The following is a 6000-nucleotide window of genomic DNA, read 5'->3' on the forward strand; positions in this document are numbered from 1 at the left end:
AAGTCCTACATCATAACCTCATCTTTCTCCCTCTCAGCAGATGGCTTACATAGAAATTAAAAAGCCATCTGTTATGAGCCTCTTCAGGCATGTTTGCCCTTTCTGAAAACTTTTCTGAACTGAGTCTTCTCCCCCTGTTATTTCCTTGGTCCCTTTTTCTGCTTGTTTCCATTTGTCCCTCTTTGCTAAGTTGGGATCTTGCTCTTATTTATCCCTTTCCACTGGCTCTTTCCCGTCTACTTAGAGACATCTTGAGGCTTCCAGCCTGACAAAACTGCTTTCCCAGGGGTAGTTTCATAGCAAAATTTCCCCAAGGGAAGGGGCCAACTCTCTCTGGTTTCTTTTTGATTCTTCATTTGCAGCTGAGCATCATAACTAGGTAGTCTGTGGACATTCAAGACTCAACCATTTTGAAAACAACTTATTCATAATAACATCATTGATAATAAAATTGGAAATAACTAAATGCTCAAAACAAGGGAAGGAAGAAATAAATGTAAATGTTTCACTGATTAAAATGATACTTTATGTGTTGGCAAGGGATAAATGAAAAGGCAAATGTATAATGGGCTGGTAGAGCAGGACTCTTCCTGTCTCAGTTGCTATTGAGGCACAAATATAGTAGACATCAGAATGCTCACGTGTGTGTAAGCAGGCCTGCATGTGCAGAATTTGAAAAAGCAATGAAGGTGAATCTGTCTCACAACTCTACTCTCATATCAAGGAGTCAGAGGAAGAAGCATGATAAAGATGTTTTTTAGGTGAGAGTCATTGCCATGTTCTGATTTCCTTGGGTACCCATTAACCACAAGACTCCAGGAAAGACAGACTGACTGCCTGGAGCATGGGGGACCCAGAGAGGTGGTGCCTAAGAAAGCTGAGTCACCATAGACAGGGCCTGCCTGTGCCTGGGAGTCTAGAGGATGACAGGAGGGCTGGGAAAAAGCATTGGAATAGGAGTGAGAGGGCTACTGCCTTGAAATTGGTCTGCAATGACTATTTCCTTATTGGGAAGAGTCAGATGGGGACCAGGGAAGTGGGGAGGGAGCGGCATTTAAGCTGTCTTGGGCCAGAGGGAACTTCTGGAAGCCCAGGGGTTGAGGAAGGAGCTACAAATGGCCACCAGGTATAAAGACCTATAGGCCCAGCAGAGAACCACAGGAGAGCCTAGATAAGTGACCAAGAGAGGAAGCCCCAGCCTTACCTGCCAGGCTCCAGAAACAGCACCCTAAACATCTGCCTTACCTCTCCTGATCCTAAACCTCCACTGTTAGTCATCCACCTTGGCTGGGGCAGAACACAGCAAGTGGGGGAGGAAGGAAATGCCAGGAGTGATCAGGGAGGAAAAGCCAGCCATGTCCCCATGCCTCTTCCTCATGTGCTATCCAGGTGGAACAGAAAGGTAATGAAACATGGTGAGTTTTAATCTAGGAAGAGGAAAAATTTAAAAGAAGAGTGGGAAAACATAATCAAGTGGTCCTATCACAATCTCTTCATCACACTTTTTATTCCTCTTCCCTTATTTCTTAACCCCACAGAGGTAACTGTATCTAGTCTTCTAACAGGACAGACTCATTTGGTCTTTGTACATAAATGGAGTCCTTCAGGGTACACTTTTGTGTGTCTGGCTTCTTTTAGCATTACATGAGGTTCATCTGTGTGGTTGCATATAGTTGTATTTCATTCATTTCCATTACTCTATGATGTTCTATAGTGTGACTATAACACAGTGTATCCATTTTACTACTGCTTTTTGGGGGGGTGCCTCATTATGTAGCCCAGGCTGCCCTGGCTTCAGCTTCCCAAACCATTTTACTGTTAACAGACATTCAGATAGCTTTCAGTTTTTTGTCTTTTACAAATAGTCCTGCTGTGAAGAATGTATTGCTTTTAATGATAGGGCAGGGAATGCTTTAAAAACCTTGCAGATTAACCCCAGCACTCAGAAGGCTGAGGCAGGAAGATCTCTGAGAGTTCAAGGGCAGCCTAGGTAACATAGTGAGTTCAAGGTTAGTCTGGGCTACATAGTGAGATCCTGTCTCAAAAGAAAAAAAACCTTGAAGATATTCTGTCTTTTCGGTTCCCATTACTACCACCCCAATTCAAGCCTTCAAAAACTTTCTCATGGACTTTTAACCGCAGCCTCCTCATTGATATCCCCAGTTAAATTTATCATAAATATGGCTACCAGGTTTGTCTGTCCAAAGAATGATTCTAATTATGCCACTGTCCTTGCTCAAAAACATTCATGTTCTCCCCACCGCCTTCCAGCCAGAGCATAAACTCCTTGGCTTAGCATTCAAGGATTTGTCCTCTCAAGCCAGTCAAGCTGTGCCATTGCCCTGCTTGTCCCGAACACAGATCCTTGTTTTCCTCCTCTGTTTCTCCACTCACCTATGCCTGCTCTACCAGCTCATCTGCTCATTAGATCATTTCCCTATCTGCACTGCTGCTGACTCTGCCTTCTGTATCACAAACTGTCTCCTGTTGGCTTTGCTTTCATTCATCTTTCATCTGCCCCTGAAGTCTGGTGGGGACCCTCTCTGGTTCCTCTGTATGTCCTCCAGAGCAGCTATCCCAGCTTACTGCCCACAGAAAAGGCTCAGGAAATGCTGAAGTATTTTGCAGTTGATTGCAAATGTCTTCCTGATTTTTACCTCTAGTCCCCACTTCTCCTTTGAGTAAATTACCCTCTTGCTCCTTGGTATTTTGCCACCTAGGAACCTAGTCTGCAGTGTCTAATACTTCATTGATCCTCAAGAAAAATGATGGCTTCTCCATAGCACCCTCTATAATCATACCGCTTAACAGCCTTCCCTCTCCCTAGGTCTTAAATGAATTAGAGATTGATTGATTGATTGATTAGGTGTCTCCTGTCCATATGGCACTGTAGTAACTGGAGTAAAACTTGCTGTGCTCTTGTAAGACATCATTTCACAGTTTTTCATCTTTAGGGTGTTTTAATGTCTGGCTCTGTGGTCACTGGTTGATTTTTTTAAACCCGCCCTTGTCTCACCACTATGGATGAAATAAATATACCTTGAGTAAAGTTTGGGGATCTCAGCTGAGGTCCATCGAGTCATTTCAAAGCAAGCAGAAGATAAAAGCAAAGCACTTTCTCCTTTTCCCATCAAAGACCAGATACTCAAGGACTAGTTCCTAAATTAATGATGGAAAATCATGGTTAAAATGATTTTTTAAAAACCTCATTCATTTGCATTCTCTCTCCTCTCAATTACCCCAAGAGAACTTGGTTCTTCTGAGCATCAGAGATGATATAATTTTGTGGTAAGAAAATAGGAATTAGAGGAAGCCAATTAGAAAACCTGTAGGAAGAGGAAGTGTCTCTAGGCTGAAGGGAAGACTGCTGAGTCTTATTTCCTCTCTGTTCTTGACTCACTCTCTTGGTGCCTGGCCAGTGTCTGCACCTCCTCTCCCCCACCTGACCAGAGAGCAGGGTCGGGAAGGAGCAGAGTGAATAAAGTCTAAATCAAATTCACAAAGGTAGTAAGATCTAGGGAAGCACTGTGGATGTGAGAATCTCAGTGAACTGACTGGTACTTGCTGTCCTACCTCCCATCCACATTATCCTGGGTGAGATGGTTTGTATCTCACCTAGGGGCCTGGGCGGGTAAGAACTGGCTGCCTTCTAAATTAGGAAAAAGTGTTTCATTCCTGAATAATAGCATGTACCGTGCAGGTCTGTGCAGTACTTGACTTCTTTTCTAGGGATAGATCAAAGCAACAGTCAACATTCTGAGCCTTACTCACCAGCACTCTCCTTCCTTTCACAAAGAGAAGCTGAGTTCAAGTCTACTAACAGGTGGCTACTTGCACTGTCATAGTTCATATCTGCCTACTTCAGCAAAGAAGAAACCAAGGTTGTGATCACCAGGTAGCCTGTGGGAAGGCTCAGCTTCAACACAGTGCTTCTGATACTCAGAGCAAAGCCTGACCATGATCAGAGCTCTGGACCTTATGTCTTTCTTCCCCATCTTATTTTTCACTGGAACATTTGTTGTCCTTTCAAGCTATGAAAAGGCTTCCGGTGTTGTCGTGCCTAAGGGGAAGTTGTGTGTTAAAAACCACCAACGGTTAAGCCCAAGCCAGCTGGGGGCTTCCATTGTCTTTTCCAGTATTCTGCGGAGACCCATGAGAATTCTCGGTGTTTTGCTGTTATTGGCTTCCAGAATCAAGACACCAGCTGAACACTGGGTCTTCATTTAAGCAGACTTTGGTAAAATAAGAAAAACATAAAAACTTGTAAGAGGGTAATACTGAAGTTGTGATAGCTAAAACTCAAGGGTAAACTGAAAAGCTAAGCATTTTGGCTCTATAGGAGTTCATGGATAATTATATGTAAATGTCTTCTGGTTTGAAATAATACAAGTTTATTTCCTTTTTCACCAAGGGATAGTATTTATCATTTTGGAGAATGGCTGAGATAATCCAAGCAGAGAATTAACTAGTAAGGAAGAAAATGGCACAGGAGGAAAATGATGCTTGCATGACAGATATGTTGATAGACACCACATTGTACTCACTATTGGTACCGGAGGGTGGGAGAACCACGCTAGATGTTATGGACAGGGGACAGTGGAGTGTTTCTTTACTGGAATCTAGTTAGGTAAAGGGTCTGAAGGATTTATGAACTGAAACATAATGATGTTGTTGTCTCACTAAGTCACAGAAATTATACCCCAACTCATATCTGGTGCTTCCATTTGTCCCTTTCCATAAATTACAGATCTAGAGTACCAAGAAGTCATTGTTTTCTTTTCCTAAACTCACTCAGAATTACTGCACTCCTAGGTAGCCAACCATAGCTACTGAGGCTCAGAAAGAATTACCAGACCGAGATTATATACGAATAGGGTAAGGGTCTTGCCCCCAGGAATCCTCTGAAGAGGCTCTGGATTGTGAAAGACTGGCCAGGGAGATGGGCAGGGTCTTCCTTCCCTCTCACTGTCCACCCAGAGATGCTATGTCCCTAGCTCCGTCTTGGCCACAGGTGCCCTTTGGGGCCCCTTTATGTCAGGGAACCCCAACTGTCCCAAGATACTTTATTACCAATGTCTGTGACCAACGGGGTAGGTGCTTCAACACCTGCTGGCAGCACATGCAAACATAAATAGGCCTCATTTTCTATTCCCTGGCTCATTGAAGCTGCCAGCAGAACATGCTGAGCCAAGGGCGTTCTTGTCTTGCCTTTTAAATACCATGTGGTTCGGCACATGTACAGTCACTGGGAATCTACACTGTCACTTTCTACCTCTGCCTGGTGGGTCACTCCTACCTCCACACCCCCCACTCTGGGGGCAGAATGGGAGGCCCTAGGAGATTTTCCAAGACTCACGAGATGTCAAGTCATCTCTAAAATTTTTCAAAAACCCAGAAAGTCATTTCAAAAAGTCTAACTCAGTGGCCCCACAGAGAGGAAGATCAAACTTTCCACAAAGACACAGCAAATCTGTCGCACAGGCTTCTTTCTGTTCCAGCTAGAGGTACTGGTGCCCAGACTTCAGTGGAAGCTCCCTGACCCGGGGGAGGGCCACCTGGCTGAGTAGTTTACCTGCTGCTTGGCAACAGATGCCAAATATTCATGAAGTCTGTTTCCAGGGGTATTTCCCTTTGCAATGGAATCAGCAAAGGTCTGGTCTTTCTGACAGAGTTCCCAGAGGAAAATCATTTGCCTCTGAGGAAAAATCTCAAATTTGGATTTCTCATTTAGTCATGAGTCTTTTCAAATAAAGAAAATTTAATATGAGAACTAAATAGTGACAATGCATATTGTGATTGATTTAAATTTTAAAAAAAAAATTGGGGGTGGTGGTACTAGAGACTGAAGCCAGGACCTTTGTACTGAGCTTTGTCCTGGCCCTTTAAAACTTTTTTTTAAAATTTAGAGACAGGATCTCACTACGTTGCCCAGCCTGGGCTTGAACTTGTAATCCTCTTGCCAGAGCCTCCCAGAGTACTTGGATTACAGGTGTGTGCCAC

The sequence above is a fragment of the Heterocephalus glaber genome, unplaced genomic scaffold (assembly GCF_053883595.1).
Source record: "Heterocephalus glaber isolate CG9 unplaced genomic scaffold, H.glaber_assembly_v1.0 deba00001662, whole genome shotgun sequence".
NCBI lineage: Eukaryota > Metazoa > Chordata > Mammalia > Rodentia > Bathyergidae > Heterocephalus > Heterocephalus glaber.